The sequence below is a fragment of the Episyrphus balteatus genome, chromosome 1 (genome assembly GCF_945859705.1).
Source record: "Episyrphus balteatus chromosome 1, idEpiBalt1.1, whole genome shotgun sequence".
In the NCBI taxonomy this organism is placed as follows: Eukaryota; Metazoa; Arthropoda; class Insecta; order Diptera; family Syrphidae; genus Episyrphus; species Episyrphus balteatus.
Window position 1 is genome coordinate 171,508,819 of NC_079134.1, and position 18,058 is coordinate 171,526,876.

Here is an 18,058-nt window from a genome sequence, read left to right on the forward strand (position 1 = left end):
TCACAAACACACACACTTTTTTTTTTTCCTATCGGCTGTATTTTGCCATTTAGCAAAAATCTGCCTCCTACAGCCATTGAATTTATTTATAGAATTAATTTTTTTTAATATAATTTTAGTCTCTGTGTGTAAGAGGCTCAAAATAGGTAAATATTCATCGTTGCAAGCTATACTACACATTTGAGTCTATATTTATCTACGAGATATTTTATTTTCAATTTTTTAGACTTTTATAGAGAAAAATGCACCTTTGCATCTTGCGTATTAGCATCTGGGCTTGCATAATTGCAATGGATTCGATGAAAATAGAAAGGGAATAAAAAACTTTCAAGATACTCTGCGAATTGAAAATAGATTGAAAATATTATTTTATTTGAATAAAAGAAGTTCTTGATGACGTCAGTTGGGTGTGTTTTTTTTTTTTTTTCTTTCTTTTTCTTAACGATGAAGAAAACTCGAAAATATGTGTGCGCTTCTGTGTAGGACTCTTGCATTGATTAGATTCCGTCTGAAGTTAAATTTGCCTTCTTACAATCCTCCGGATTGTGTCGTATACAGTCATTGACGTGTATACATATGTGAAGTAGATACAAATCAGTTTCGTGGGTTAAAGACACATCTTTGAATTCCATTTCCATTGACACCCTTTTATTCTATTTTTAAAGACATGTCATTCAAAGACTCGAATGAAATGTCAGAAATGTTTGAAATTCCATCATTTGGTGTCATATGAGTTTTTCTTCTTCTTTGGAATCCTTGTCATTTTATTTGTGCTGACATACGAGTATGTAAAGGATGTGTTAAATGATAAAAGTATGACTTCCTTTTATGAACATTTCATTTACGTAACCTTTTTGTTCTGTTTTAAAATCTTATCAAAATAATCAAATCAATTATCATAATATAACTTACAATCACAAAAAGATAATAATTTTCCGAAGCTGTCTTGGACTCGCTAAACTTATTATTTCAATTTATAAATTAATTGCCTTGAGATTTACATTGAGCGGTGTATCGTTCCAACTTGTTCTGTTTGTAGAATACTTTTTGTACTTGTTGTTGAGAAGAGATGTTTGGGGGAGATAAAAATTGATATGGTAATTTATGCATTTTTCAATTTATCATTGAATTATTTTCAGTAATAGGGGTGGATATTTAATGAATCGTTGTAGTGTATTGAATTATAAGTAATAGGCTTTATATTTTTTTAATTCATTTGATTATGAATGAATTGAAGATAGTAGGCGTTATATGAAATATAATTTGCAGTGGAATAAAAAAAATATGTAGGTATTTATTCAAAATTCTGGTATTATATGTATAAAAGCGACTGAAAATCCTTGATTTGTTTATTTTAACCATTATTTAATCACTTTTCGGAGATTGATTTTCTACCCAAGAGCTGTAAAATAATCTTATTCATAACCAACTTAAAGAATCTCTTGAAAAATAAAGTCAAATTAATACTAAAACTTAAAATTAAGACGTAAGCTCTCGAAGTTCGTCTTTGGAAAAGTGATCAAATAAAATTTCATTCTTCTTCTTAAAATCGAAGCGCTCTGCTCACAATTTACCCCAGCTTTCATAAAAATCATACCATTTATACCATAAAATCATACCATTTGCTACCGGGTACAAAGGTGTTAAGTCATAAAAGAAAGTTTGCCAGAAAATGCGATTGAACGTGAGCTAATGTATGAAAATCGATGCATTTTTGAGCATTGGTCCTCTTATTTTAATAGGAAGCAACTCTTTCCTAAATTTATGTTTTTGATACCTAATATAAGAGCAAAAAGAGCTTATTCTTATTTCATCAAAACCCGAAAAGTGCAATTTTGTGACTTAACCCCTTTGTACCCGGGGGCAAAGATATGAGTAAACAGAAACAAAAGTCAACATACTAAAAGTATTCAATGCAAATAATATAATTTTTTTCAGTTCACTCGGGCGTATGCGTACTTTTAATTACCTTCGTTTTGAAGTAGTGATGGGTAGGACACGAATTTAAAATGAGTTTGTATGAGGTACTCATTTTTCGAAATGAGGTGGTACTTTGTCCCACCTCAAATGTCCCATGGGACAAACCAATTTTAGTGGACAATTTCGATTACAAAAAAAAAATAAAAATAACAATAACAATAACAAACCTCATTCAATTTACAACTCTTTCTTATTCTTCTTTTTCTTTTTTTTCTTTCTTATCTTTTTTTTTCTTTCTTTTCTTTCCTTTCTTTCTTTTCATTCTTCTCTTTTTCATATTTTTATTATTGGTTTCATTTTAGTACATTGTCGTATGTCCTCCTCATTTTCTTTCTTAAAAAAAAAAAAAAACAAACGCCACGTCCTCCTCCTCATTACTTCTAATTTTCTCCCCTCAAAATACGTACCTGTTTCAAATGTCCCATAACACAAAACCTCATACATTTATTTATTTTTCATTTTAAAACATTGGTACTCTTTACTCTTCATGCATTTCTTCATACACATACATTATGTACACACATTTCGTGGCGCGGTACATTGATGATTTTCCTTTTCCTCATACACTCAATTTCATTCCTCATCTGCTCATCATCATAAGAAGAGACAGAGAGAAATACGAATAAGTTTTTTTCTGGAAACGAAAGAGTAAAGAGAGGTGTGAGGTGTGAGGTAATACATTTTTTTGCTTTGAGGTGATGGGACATTTCAGAGTGGTGTATGGGACATTTGTATTGCCTCATGTATGAGGTACCCATCACTATTTTGTAGGGACTAGTATTTATCAACAAATCAAAGTTATGTAATTATTATTTCGATAAAAGCCGCTCGAATTCCTGTAAATCAATAAGAACAATGTTTACAATGTAAGACAAATTTCTCGTCCAATCAACTTAATTACTTATGTAATTTTTTAACTTAAATTTCTAATTACAGCAAGTCCTGTTGCAATTTTTAGTTTTGAGAACTTATAGCTTTATAAAAATTTAGCTTGACCAGTTTTTATTTTCACAGAGTTTTGCAGCTGCATAGCTCAAGCCGTAATTGATATTTCGAAAAAATATTTCGCATAGGGGCTTTTGAATATATTTAAATGTTTGTTTTTGACACACATCTGAAATTAATAATCAATTTTTTGCTAAAAAAAAAAAAAGTGAGATTATCCAAAAATTGTATTTATTGGGTCTGGAAAGCATTTGAAACCCAACCAAAGCCACACGATAAAACTGAGTTTAGTTTGAGGTTCTTTCTTAGTGAAGATATAGGGAAGTGAAACCATAATGTTATCACAAATAACCCAAATAACGTCACTTAAAAAGCCAATTTTACTCTTTGAAAAAACTTAGTATTTTTTTTTACACAAAATAGAAGGTAAATTATATTTTTAAAAAAGTTTTTAACATTAAAGAAATTTAATTTGGACTGATTGTTATTTTTATTTGCTTTCATGTAATTTAAAATTTCAATATTCAAAGGAAAATTTTCAACTATATTTTTGTTTCTATAAGTTGATCACTATTGCGTATACGTGCTATTTTTTCAAACAAAAAATTATGAAAAAATATTGTATCGTAACGATTTTCTATGATCATTCTCTAATGTTTTTAAATGATGTTAACCTTTAAAAATTTTGTAAGGTGTTAAAATCACAGAACAAGACTTGAATGCCTTTTTAGACATTATTGTACTTTTTTTTTAAATCATCACAAACTCTTAAGAATTTTACTTTTCTATCATTTGGTCTTATTTTAAACCAAAACTAAGTTAACATTTGATTTAATTCAAAAAATTCGATTCACTCGAGCTTTTAAAAGACAAAAAAGCTAAAAACATAATGCGGTTGTTAAACTTTTGGGGTCTTGTATAAAAATAAGGATCGAATAGAGGATATTTTCAGAAACCTCAAATTTTAGCTTTTAAGAAATTATGTGTTCCGATTATTATTTACTAATTTTTTTTGGATCAGGGAAAAAGAGTTTGTGTTTTCTCCCAAAAGTATTATTTCTTGTTCTCACTTTTTCCCAAAATTTAATAAAATGTCAATTTAGTTTAATCCTACAAATTAAGAGTTTTTTTTATTCAATTCGACATAAAAATAGACATTGTAAAATCGGTTTACGGACGATAAATTTTAAGGATAAGAAAAAAAGTTTTTTGTTTTAGATAAATAAAAAATTATTTAAAAATGTATTAAAAAAGTATAACAAATTAAATAAAAACGCTAAATAGAATTTGTGGGACTTTTATCACATGGGGCCATTAATGAATGCGAAATCCATCAATTAAATGCTTTGTAATTTTAAAGTAAAACAAAAAAAAAAGTTAAATGCTGTAAAATATTTTTCCGACTCAAAACCTTATTGCGCTGAACTTAAATAATTTATATTTATGAATATGTTGGTTATTGTTTCTGGTGATATTTCATTATAATAAATTTAAAATCGGAAGAGAATTTTCAACTACATTCTGTTATGGAAAGGTGGGTCACTGAGGTGTATGCGTAACATTGTATTTTCTATAGAAAAACTGAAACTAAATATGCATCTCACATCTAACAAAACTTTTACTGATCCTGAACAGCTAAATCTAAAAAGGAGAAATGTCTGATAATTGAAAAAATTTTGCAATTTAAAATAGGTATCTACAAAAATTTTATGAAAATAAATAAAACATCAAAAAAATACTTACAACGCAAGCCTTGACGGACTTCCAAATGTTCCTTGCGAAGACTTCAATTTTGATAGATTTTTTATTAATCGCACGTTCGTTTATGATTTATTTAATAAAAAAAATCAAAAAAAAATTAAAAACTTTCGTTCGATTTCCGGGTAGTTTCAAAAATAATTTATATTAACCCGCAAAAAAAAAATACGTACAAACCGAATGAAAAGAAAAAAACAAAATTAAATACAAAACACGTTTCCTTTGAAACGGTTTCTCCTTCAACTTTCCGCTTTAAGTGATGTGAATCAGGCCTTTTTATCCTTTTTTAATTCCTGTCCACTATTAAAGATTTGTTTTTGTTTTTTGCTATATTCAGAATTCTGATGAGAGTTGCTCCTCCGTCAATCCTTTTCAAGATGATTTTTGGCACAAGAGCCGTTGTTATTGTTGTTGTTGTTCTTGTAACTGTAATGAGTTATGACTTGATTTCTATCCTTTATTATGTTGTTGTTATTGTTGTTGCCTTTTGTTGTAAATTTGAGAATGACTTAGATGAAAAAACACCCTTAAATAATTATATTTCTTTCTTTTTCACTCTCTTGACTCTTTTTTTATTTACTAATAAAGCTCTTTGATTGCACTTTTAAAAACCTTCCACAAACTCTCTTACTCTCTCTATCTCTCTCTCTTCTTCTGCACGATACGACGTTCTTCAATCTTTAATATTTTCACTCTTATCCTTTGTTTTGTGTTTTTTCTATTAATTTAATTTATTTGTTGTTTATCTTTTTCAAACTTATTTAAGTTTAATTTTTTTCTTAACTTTGTACTGACGATTGCGTTGATCTATGGCAAATTCATATCGCGATCTCTGCACATTTTCGCTGCTTAAATTTTGATAATCAACGCCGAACAATCGAAAAACTCTTAACGAATACGTTGTGACAGAATTTCTAAAATCCGAACGGAAATTCAATTTACACTCTCTTCGGTGTTGTTATTGAATTGATAAATCAAAGAGCGCAGAGCTTTCTCTTAAATTGCTTCTGCTTCTTTTGCTGCTGTTGCTAATAATGCTACTGCAACCCTCCAGTTGGACTATTTTTTTTTGTATTATTTGTTGTTGTTGGTGTGGGTGGATTCTCTTATAGAAAACAGAAATTGTGATGTGGGTGTTGTGTATATTTTTCTGGTTGATGGTGGATTTAACGGTGTAGAAATTATTAAATTACTCGCGCTATGTTTTTTGTTTATAGCTTTTTGATGATGATTTTTGCACGAAGATATAGAAGACTATTGTGTTGGGGGGTGATTCTTAGATAGAGATCAAAACTTTTTTCGATTTTTCTTTATTTTTCTTATTTTTCAAAAAACACCTAATACGATAGAAACAACACACATTTAAACACTATTTAATGATTACTTGATGAATTTACGGCTGCTTTAAGAAATGAGTTGACACCAGACGATAATTAAGCATAAGACTGTGTTTATTTATTTAAAGGGGTTTTAGTTTTGGGGTTTCAAAAAAACTTTAGTTTGGGTTTTTCATTAAAACACACACTTTCACTGTTTGAGGTGTTTTTTTCTTCGTTTCTACTTTATCTTCGATTCAACACTCTACGTGACAGAAACGAGGAATCACACTAAAGATACATTTCATTCTGAAAAATGAAAAAAGAAAAAAAACCGAAGAATTCTGTGTGAAACGAGAGGAAAAGTTGAATTATTTCGATTTAATGATTTTACGATAAAGTGTTTTACTCTTCTGTTCCTCTGGCATATATCAACACACACAAAAAGGGAGGATGTAAGGTATTATATTTTTATGCTGCGATTGGTGGTGCCGGCGCACGAGACTGTTGGTTTTACACGATGAATAGTTCTAGATATTATGTTGATTATTGTTGTTGTTGTTGGTTTTTTGTTGTTGTTGTTGTTTTACTCTCACAAAAACCAAAAAATAAGCTTTGGCACAGTGCGCTTACTCTCGCTCTTGTTTATTTTTATTTTTTGCTTTCTTCTGTTTGCTCTTTTTTAGTTTTTTTTTAATAAATCAGACAGAAAAGCTTTTTGTTTTGATATTAACTTTATTTAAACTCAATGAACTATAGAACGTCGAATGGAATATCTCAAAATATCTCATAATGTATCTAAGTTATCTATACGCATATTCTATGCAACATTCGAGAGATGCAAGCCTGAGCTGAGCGCAAAAACAACAATGCAATTTTTGATTTGATGATGATGGTGATGTAGAAAGGGTGTGTTTGGTTTTTTTCGAAAACACTAACAATTTTTTGTGAATGTGGTTGTTTTTTGTTTTATATTTGATGGCGTGAGAGATATATTTTTATTTTATTTTAATTATTTCAGTTTTTCGAAATTGTTTGTTTTATTTGAGAAACTTTATTCACATATATATATTTTTTGTATCCTTGATTTTGGATCAAAATTTATTTTTAATCATCTAACGATGCTAATTGGTTTTGACGTTATTGATGTTGAATCTGAAAATATAAAATGAGAACACATTTTAATTAATTTTTTTTTTGCTTAGAAGTTTTAATATTTATTTTTAATATGTACTATTAGAATAATACTTATGACCTGAATTTTGTGTTTCATTGTTTCTTGTTGTTTTAAAGAGAGGCTCATTTGAATGCATGATTTTTTTTAATATTCATAATTTTTCGGAATGAATTAAGTCTAAGAACCATAAAATTACAATCATAGTTGCTCTTAGGAAAAATTCTTTGTCTTTAGCATCACCAGTAACATTTTTATTTTTCAAGTCATTTGCTGTGTTTTTTGGCAGTATCTATCCGCAGTAAGATTTCAAAAGTATCAACATTGAACTAAGATGTTTTATTTTCAAAACCTTAACACTTATTTGGTACTTATATAGCTAAAAGTCAAGTTTGTTTTCTTATTTCGGAAATTGTTTGTAGTTTTTTTGTCTTAAAGTTTTACTTATTCTGCTTTGAATTAAGAAAATCGGTTTCTTAGAGCGTTCAATTTCCTACAAGAATATGTAAAGAAATTTGCTTAAAAGTCAATATACATAACATATGTATAAAAATTTTTTTTTAGTAGAAAACTGATGTAAAAATGAAAGCGGAGGATCTTCCAATTAAGATAAAAAGCTCATATTTGGTGAGTATATTCTAGAGTGTTAAATCAAAAAAAAAAAGAATTTCGATTTTTTTGACCCACCCTAATAAACAGTTCACACGTACAGGTCACTTTTTCAAATTAAAAATTTTCGACGAACGAATCTGACGATCTTGAACTTAAATGAGATTTTTTTTTAAGTTAGTATGAAGCTTAATGGCTATCTTATTTTTAAAGAAGACAGGTTTCTAAAACTGAAAATTTGGTCAAGAGAAAAAAAAGAAGCTTATCTAAAGAATTTAATGATAGTAGCGATGTAATTACCAAAAATATGGCAATTGCCAAATATAACGTGACTTTATTTATTCTTCTTCTTCCTTTTTCTCGGCGCTGTTATGATCTCGATGTCGAGGGGATCATAACTATCCCACGTAACTGCTTCACACTAGTGATCCGCCTGTGGGGTTCGCCGGGTTGACCTCAGAAATCGGCGGCAAGCCTCCCGGTTTTGTATTGTTCCATTTCTAAGGCCAACTGAATGCTGGTGGTTTTGCATTTGCTTGTACCAGGAGTTTTTAGGCCTACCTTTCTTTCTATTTCGTGACTTTATTTATTAAAATCTAAAAATTTCATTTCTCTTGCGTTACACCTTTTTTTTGAAAAATGGTCATTGATTTCAAAAGTTTTCTCTTATGAACAGTATGAATTGGGATTTAGATACGAATTTCTTCTAAACAGTTAAAGCAATCAATTTGATCCTCAGGACTTTTTTGTAGAACGTTTAAGTCCCTACAAGAATACAAATACAAAATTTTTTTTTACTAGAAGCTAAGTAACAAGATTCAAGAAAAAGTCTTTGGCTTTACAAAAAAGTACAGTACGATATTAATGGTGTAGCCGTTGATTTTAAATAATTTTTTTTCGAAATTAAGTCATTTTTTTAGAAAATTCCCCCTCCCTGCTAAACAGAGGGAAATACAATTTTTTTCTTGCCTTGACTCAACCTATACGGTCTAGGTTTTTGGTACGTTCCTCCCGTATATCGTTCCTCTCAATGGTTGCCAACCCGAAAACCACGTTTCATAGCTTTGTTGTTCATAGCTCTGGTTTTTCATAACTTCGGTTTTTCGTAACTTCGGTCTTTCATAACTTCGGTTACTCGTAACTTCGGTTTTGAGTAACTTTGACGCGCGTAACTCTGTCGCGCATAACTCCTTTATTCATAACTCCGTTACCATTTCGTCCTTTTGGTAATAAGCCTAAGGTAACGAAGGTAAATTAATAATTGCGTTTTTCTGTAAAATCATGAACAATATTAGGGTGAAACAAATCTATGTTCACTATTTTTGACTAAGGAGCAGTACACCCAGATTTGTCAATGAATAAGGTTCCACATACGCCACAGTGACCCTCAAAATAACACCATTAAACAAATTTCATAGCTAAAAAAATTATAGAACATAAATGATTAAACAATCACTGCCTGTTAAAAATATCCTATTATTAATTTTGAATTTGTTCTCAAAGAAATCCAATGCATTTTGACTGAATGGACTTCGGAAAATGAAGATTGAGCCAAACCAATTTCATGGTCTGTCCCCATTCCTGTCTTCTGCAAAAAGGCAAGAAATCCCACAGTGTAACAATCAAATTGCTAGGTAACTCTTTAACAAGGATAGAATTTGAGGATAAAACGTTATCAAAATTGGATGAGTAAATCAAATGTTCAATTTACAGAGGTTCTGGTAGCTAATAAGAATTTCAATGATTCTTCAAACAACGTTTTATTATTCTTTGCTCATTTTGTCTTCTGTACTCCTCCTTTTTTTTTTCTTTACTTATTTATTTATTTAAAAAAAACAATCACATTTTGGTAAAAACAACTTAAATGCATTCCAAATCAGATAATTTGATACATAGATATGTTTCATTACCCTGCAAGGACACCAAAAATGGGAAGTTGAAAATAACAAATTATTCTAAGCACATCTGAAACCTTCAAATAATTTGTTCGACAATAATTACTAATGCCAATGCAATTCCAAATGCATAATCCAATTTCAGAAATGCACATTTATTTACAAATAAATAATTTATTTATTGAATTATAATTCAATTTACATTCTGATATTTAGGTTATGTAACTAATAAATACCACAGATAAAATAAATATAATTCCATTGTAAAAGTGATGTGCACTTGATTTCATATTCATTGCATTTAAATTACCAAACAACACAATCATTTTCCAGTTGACAGAGCAAAAAAGAAAAAAATAAAAGAATTTCCATAATAAATGCAATTCTCTCTTCCTCCTCTCATTCACCACCTCCTCATTCTCAACCACAAACTCCTCCAAGTTCGAAGGATTGAAATGGGCTCTGATTAGCATAAAAAATAAAAATAAATAAATTTGTGGAATACTCATGAAATTAAATGAGCTGTGATATCGCGTTAAATGGATTGATAATGTTTATTTATAAACCAAAAATATAATTTAAGTCTTTTGCTACTTAGGTTTATTATTGTTGGTGACAGAGAGAAAAGAGTAAGTTTAGTTTCTATATCGTTTGCCAAAGGTAAATCATCAACAAAAATTATAATAATCTACTTTGTTGTGAGGTTAAAATTTATAAAGGAGCTCCATGGAACCATGAAAGGTTTGAAATGAAATTGCTTAACCCTTTACCGAGGAAGTAGGGACAGAAATAGAAAACCAATCCAACTTTACCTTTAAAGGTATTTGGTTACAAATCCATACAAATACTATATTTTCTAGCTCCCGTCTTAAAATATTTCAACTGTTTTCCCAGGAAAAATACAAAATTATATTTTTTCTCAGAATCGGATTAAGGAATGAAAAATAGGAAGTTAAATTCTAACAAAGTTTATGAACAAATTTAATCGATATTTCTGACAACAACAACGACCAATGCTAAAATAACATTCATACAAGAATAAATATTGTTACATGAATGTTAAGCTATGTGTTCCGCAAATAATAAAGAAAAAGTACTCGTATATTTCTATAGCAAATTCTAATTCAATACTTGAAATTGCTTAAAGTGACAAACAACAATAGAAGCCAACGAACTGTCAAGGTTGTACAAACTATAAACTATACAAATAATATGCAATAATGTCTAGTAGCTAGTTGAAGCTAACGATATTCTGCTAAATACATTGGGTTTTTTATGTTCATTGTAGACACAAAGAGTACCTACATACTCGTGATGATATTTTTTTTTTGTTTTGTTTTCATTTTAGTATGACTGCGGTTGAATTTGAGCTGACAACAGTCATAATGACTGTGCATGATGTTGCAAAAAATTTTATGTATCATAATGATTGGGTCACTCGGGTGTATGTGTATTTTTTTTGTCATAATATTTTATGAGATTGAAGATTAAGATGATTGTTTTCTTTAAGTTTTAAGAATAACGTTCATCATCGTACTTATGAGTTTTTGAAGTTATAAAGCATAAAAGAAAAACTTGTTATTTAGAAGAGATCAGTTTTGTTTTATCACCAAAAATGAGAAAAATTGATACACTGTTTCACTGTTTAATCTTTAATACCATAAAAATTACAATACAAGGTTTTCTCACAAAGTCTTTTGCTAAGTTTTCAACTTGCAATACAACTTGCAAACATATTAAAACGTAAGGCAGGCGAAAAACAAGTATTTGTTTCAATTTTCAACTAACAAATGCAAAGTGCTTTTTACTTGCGATATAGGTACTATAGGTACGGTGACCATCCGTACCGGTTTACCCGGGACTGTTCTGTATTTCTATAGCTTGTCCCAGGTTTTTATTTAAGAAACCCGGGACATATAAGTGTCCCGTAATTTGTAATTTGTCCCGTGACTGTCCCGTATTTTCACATTCTCTGATGTTTGTATTCAAAATTTTAAATATTTTGTACGAAAAACATGAAAACAATGGTTGGAATTTTTCGATTAAAAGTATTAGTTTTTAGTTCCAGCTTGTTTTTGTCAGGTTGAAAAGCTACACCAGGAAAAGTTGGATCCGTGAAACATTTATTTCAAAAGTTCCTTTAATTCCTGAGAAAAAAGTTTCTCAAAGTTCAAAATAAAGCACAAATTTCAAATGGACTTGACCCATTATTATTATGAAAGTGGAAAAAACCCAGTTAAATTTCAAAACTTTTTAAGACATGTTAAAAGTTAAATTTAATATTACAAAATTTCAAAATCATTTATAGAATAAAATTGACATGTTAAAAAAACAGCTCTCACTATTTCCATTAAAAAATTATTTATTTTAGAAGTTATTGACAGTATCTATTATAAAACCGTTTTCTTGATTTTTGATTTCCTCGTAAACGACTTAAATGATTTCAACAAAAATGTTCCCATAAAATCGTTTAAGAATCACGAATATCAAGATGATATCAAAATTAGGAAAAATTATGAAAACTCATTTTATAATTGTTTTTTAACAAATGTTTTCAAAACGATCCAACGAAGTTTGTATTTGTCCCGGGTTCCGCTCTTAGAAATATGGTCACCGTAACTATAGGGCAAGTTTAGGATTCGGAAAAAAAATCGAAATCGAGATAATAATTTTGTGGGTCCGGCAATTCTGTGTGTTTGTCTGTCAGTCTGTCTGTATGTACCTCGAGCTACAGCCTAAACTACTGGAGCAATTTTTTTCAAACTTGGTAGTAAACAGTTTTGAGTGATTCCCTAGGAGACAAGTTGAAATTTTTTTAGAACCAAAATTAACGGTACTTGTCATATAACGGAAATAGAAAAAATTTTTTTTTTCAAAATCGGCTCTAACAATTTTGATTTAAACTTTTGAAATAAAAAAAATATTTTTTGTACCGTTATTAACGGTACCTACCATAGAACGGTTTTTTTAGTTTCTGAATATCTCGTTCATAACTAAACCGATTTCAACGAAAATTTTAATACAAAAGCGTATAAGTATAACAAATATTGAAAATTTAAGAAAATTTTATAAAACACACTTTTGGATTTTTAAAAAAACATTTCAAAATTTTTTTTGAAAAATCAATTTTTTAAAAACGGGTTGGTGAAATATTATGAAATCTTGTTTTTATGTGTAAATTAATTATTTTTTTCAAAATGCCATACAAACTTAGAAGAAGATTTTTATATATAAAAATTGTTTTTTTAAAAAACGGCTCCAACGATTTTCAAAAATTTACTTTCTAAAAATTCCTTTTCATACAAGTAATCAGATAGGATACTCTGTTTTGTGATCAAAATCATTAAAAACGGTGTTTCATTAAGTATAAAAACAGATTTTATGTATTTTTTTACATTTTTGGAAATGTTTTTTATAAAAGCTTTGAGATAAGAGGTACTATTACTATAAGAGCAAGTACGTGCGACCCAGTAGTCGTGCGTTTTATTTTATTTAATTGAATTTTTATCCACTACAAGATAGTTTTGCAACTATGACTTTCCTTTATCGCTTTCTTGATAACTTTCAAGGTGTACCTGTATAAATTTTTCTGATAATCTCTCCAAGCTTAAAAAAAATTTGGCTTGACAGGCTGACGTTTTCAAAACTAGCACTCCAACTAAAATGGTTTAGACTTTAGAGCTTATACATTAAATACTTATCGTAACAAATTTTTTGATAGTTTCAATATTGTTTGAACTATTTTCAAAGATTTTAAAATTTGTTTAAGGTTTAATTTTCGGAACATGGTTTAAAAAAATTATTTTCAATAAGTAAAGGACCACTAGGACGGTTTAATTTTTTAAATACTCTTAATATGAGTTTGTTGTGTTCCGAACCAAACAAATCGAGGTCTCAACCTAAAGCAACCCTCTCACAAAATTTTTGAAATTATTAAAATTTTCACATTACTTAATACATAGTTCTAAGAACTTTTATGAAAATTTGTGCATAGTGTGATTTCAATGCAATGTTGTATGCTGCATAGTGCTGTCGTGTTTTGAAAAAAAAATTGCAACTATTATTATTTTGTTTTTTTTTTTATTTTCAAAAATGTACTAATTTATTTCGTCAATTAAAAGATTATTATTAAACCACATTTCTATTTTACAGTTTTTTTTTATAGAAAATATAATTTTTATTTTTGCTTTATCTTTGCCTACAGTGAATTTCAAGGCAAGAGAATCATTCTTTCCCGAACATTAGACTTTTCACCACCTACATACAAAAAAACTTTTAAGTAGCCTTGACCCAAGCCATCGACTCCTGAATTGAAAACTGGAGCAAAACTTCAGAAAAATCCTCAATTCACCTAAAAAGATATTCACCTTATCCTGTCAAAAAATTTAATTTAATTAAATTGATTTTCCTTCCTCAACCACAACAACTACAAAAAAATTAAGGGCTTTTAAAACTTATATCTACTGTCTACATCTCTGTGCATATCAATTTTAATGATCAACAATGAGCTGCACCTTCATCCACTTTATACAGCAAAAAACAGAAAAAAAAAACACACACAATTTTCATTTCCAAGGTTGATGCAATACACATAAATTAAAATAGAATATAATTTTTTTTTTTCCCAAGAGAAAAATACTTACACACAATAAAGTACTTTTTTTTCTTCCTCGGGAAAATTCAAAATCCACTTGAAACAAAAAAACACACACTCTTCTATCTACGGGGGTTCCTTTCCACCCTTTTCCTTTTTTTCACACAAAATACTTAATTTTTTGTTTCAGTTCATCATTTTTACACTTTTAAATTTAATTTCACAAAAAAAACTAATTTTTTAAGTGGAAAACTTAGAAACTCTCTCAAGGAAACCCCACACGAAACTAAAAACTACAAAATTGCTGGTTGGGAAAGGACAACAATTTTATATGAAATTATGAAATTATCACAAAAGCAAGAAGAGGAATACTAAAATTCGAGGAGAGTGAGAAAGAGAGAGCGAGTAAAATAGGGAAGCTTCGGGGTAGTATTTTGTACTCTTGTCCAGAATTTCAGTTCTCTTTCCATTGAATTTCGCAAAAGAGAACCTAAAACTGCAAGTCCAAAATGCAATAAAATGAAGCCAAAAACAAAAAAATGCGAAGGATTTCTATCATCATCTTCGTCATCGTCAACATCATCTATCTCGTTCTTGCACGAACATTTACACAATTTCGAATGAAAATATTTTGCGACGCAATGTTTCAAGTGGCGAACGTCCTTGGAGCTCTGGGATACAAGATACTACCTAGACAAGACAATAGGTATTTTTATACTTAATCATTACAACAGGATGTAAATGTAAACGTGGGTGGGGGTTGGATTTTTGAGAAGGGTTGGTTGAGAGTTGGGTTGGGGGTTGTTGTGGGTTGAGTTGGTAGGAAAAATATGGGGGTTGTTGTTTATTTGATTGTATCTGCACTTGAATGTTGAATAATCCGCTTAGGGATTTGTTTTATTTATATGAAAGACAAGGATATAGACCGAGTTGAGTGTACTGGGAATATGTCATTCAACATATAGAAGAACAGAAATGTATGCCCTAGAGCCAAACACGGACAAAGACTTGTTTTTGTGTATCCATATCCATATTCATCCACCTGTTAGAGAGGAGTGTGTTAACTGCGCATTAAATTTGGCATATACATAGAATCCTTGTTTTCTTTTTTTTTGGTTCAGTATAATTGGGTATGAATTCAATTAAGTGTGTCACTTGCATTCATTTAAATGTTTGTCAATCAAATAGGTAAGTAGAAGCTTTTAAAAAAAAATATCTAATAGATGAATTATAACATTTCTAATTGTACCTGTCACAAAATTTTATAGAAAAGCAATGTTTTTTGCATGTGACAGGTATAACATTTATCCTTGACCTTTTTAAAAACATGCAATATGTTTTAATATTTCATTTATTGATCTTTAGAAAAAAAGCATATCAATAACATTAAGTAATGAGTTGGATAGTTATTTGAATGCATTGAAACTTTGACTGTGACAAAATGAAAGTAAAGATTTTAAAAGTAATTACAGTCGATTCCCTCTAAGTCGAAATTTTGTTGGGATATCAAAATTATGGTTAAAAAGAAATTCAAGTGAGAAAAAAATTGGAGTTGGAGGAGTTGACTTTTTTTAAATTTTTATCAGGGAAAAAGTGAAGTATTATTATTAGAAATTTTTTTTTTATTTTTATAATATTAATGTGTCAAGTCCACTTCTCTACAAGTTGCATATTTAAAGCCGTATAAATTTAGTATTTGTTTTGTCTCAAATAAAATAAAAGAAATGAATTCAGGAAACAAGGCTATTGGTCCGTAAAACATATATTTCAAAATTTCGTCTAGTTTTTAAAACAGAGCTTTCAAAGTTATTCTGAACGCTTCATATAGCGTTTATACATTTCGTTATGTTACATATTTATATTATCAGTTAAAACCTTATAACTTTCATTTAATACCTGATTTTAAAAAATCAAAGAGAAATTATATCTTTTTATATAAAGTGGGTGACTGTGGTGTATGCGTAACATTTCTTTCCTTAGAAAAATATAGTTATTTATTAGTGTTGCCAAATTCCATTTTTATTTACTTTTGCAATACTTTTGTGGATTAAATTGGTTTGCAGTCTACATGCGAACTCATTTCATTACATTCTTGTGTTTCAATGTTTTCAGTTCTTATGTGTTGAATTTTCTGAAAAGTTTTCTTCGGGGAAGAATGAAACACCTTAGATCATAATGTTTACTCCACTGTCTTAAAGAGTTAATGCTTCTCCTTCAGAACTATAGTGTGTTTAATATTTAAGATTTTATAAAAATTTTTTTAGCAAGTAAAAAGAAAAAATAAACAAAATAAGTAGTATTTAGCATTAATGAATGCTATTATGTTTTATTTCATTTCATTTAATACTTAAATTTCAAAATTCAAAAGAAAAATTTTAACTAGATATTTCGTCGCCCTAGTATTGAAGTGCCGTATACGTACGGTGACCATATTTCTGAAAGCGAAACCTGGGACAGATAAAAAATTCGTTGGATTGTTTTGAAAATATTGATTTTTCAAAAAAAAAAATTAAATTTTTTTAAATGAATTTTCCTAATTTGTCCTTATTTTGATATCAAGATTGCCTAAACGATTTTATGGGAGCGTTTTTGTTGAAATCATTTAAGTCGCATTCGAAATCAGAAATCAAGAAAATGGTTTTATAATAATGTCTGTTAATAACTTTTAAAAAAATATTTTTTTAATCAAAATCGGGAGAGCTGTTTTTACAATTTTCATACAAAACCAGCACAACGAAATCGTAAACGAATACGCAGCTTAGGCAACGAAATTCTTACTTGTGCTAGAATGTATGGAGAGTTTTCAATCGTTTGTCACTCCCACTTATTTGTTCAGGCAATTTTTCTTGCACCAAAAGTTTTTTGACTTTGGAGAAAAATTTTCGTTTTGCTTCAGCAGCGTACCAGGCTTAATGCTTTATCCGAAAAATTAGAAAAATTTTTATTTCAGCCACTGTTTTCTTGTTTTCCATACAAAGCATTTAAAATATTGAATATAAAAATCAGAGAATGTGCAATACGGGACAATCACGGGACAAATAACAAAATACGGGACACTTATACGTCCCGGGTTTTTTAAATAAAAACCCGGGACAAGCTCTAGAAATACGGGACAGTCCCGGGTTAACCGGGACGGATGGTCACCGTACGTATACGCCATTTTTACATTTTTGGGAAATCGCATTTAAATGTTCGGAAGATAATTGCGAAAGAACTAACCGCTGGTATTTTTTGATATTTTAGTATGATATATAATTAAAATGTGTCTTTTATATACATGTTATTGGACATCTGCAATTCGATTAGTTTTCAAAATATTTAAATTTTTGTCCAAAATGAGTTTGCCGTATACGCCATGAAAATCAGAAGTTTCTTTTATTCATATACACGTACGTCAAAAAAAAACATAACGTACGTCAAAACAATTCTCAAAAGTTTCTTACATTGCATGAAAAATTTGACGTAAATGCCAAAATTTCTTGTTTTTGTCAAAACAATAGCGAATATCTCGGCAACGAAAAAAGATAGAAAAAAACGGATAGCAGATATGAAAAGAGCAACTTCGAAAACATAAGACTGCATACCTAGCTCAAAAAATGCAATTTGGCGTATACGGCACTCCAATACGGCGACGATTTGTATGTTGAATTTGGCCACTATGGCGTATGAGTACTATTTTTCTGAAATAAAAATATTTAAAAAGTATATAAAAAGAAATTCTATCGTTCACGATGCAAGTTAGCTTTCTTGTGATAAAATTTTTGCTCTATAAAGATTGACGTTAGCT

General features: G+C 29.4%; 1 protein-coding gene across 2 annotated transcripts in view; it reads right to left on the bottom strand.

Moving 5' to 3' along the window:
- Nucleotides 1-18,058, bottom strand: part of LOC129907798 (protein FAM13A) — an 89,875-nt gene that overhangs the window by 47,914 nt on the left and 23,903 nt on the right. Inside the window, exons 1-2 of one of the 2 annotated variants that reach the window (XM_055984173.1) lie at nucleotides 14,321-14,558; nucleotides 4,669-7,154 (exon numbers count right to left, since the gene is read on the bottom strand). The gene's annotated coding sequence lies outside the window, so the exon portion shown is untranslated. Of the gene's footprint in view, nucleotides 1-4,668; nucleotides 7,155-14,320; nucleotides 14,559-18,058 lie in introns of those variants that run through there. The other variant, XM_055984174.1, reaches the window with a different exon arrangement.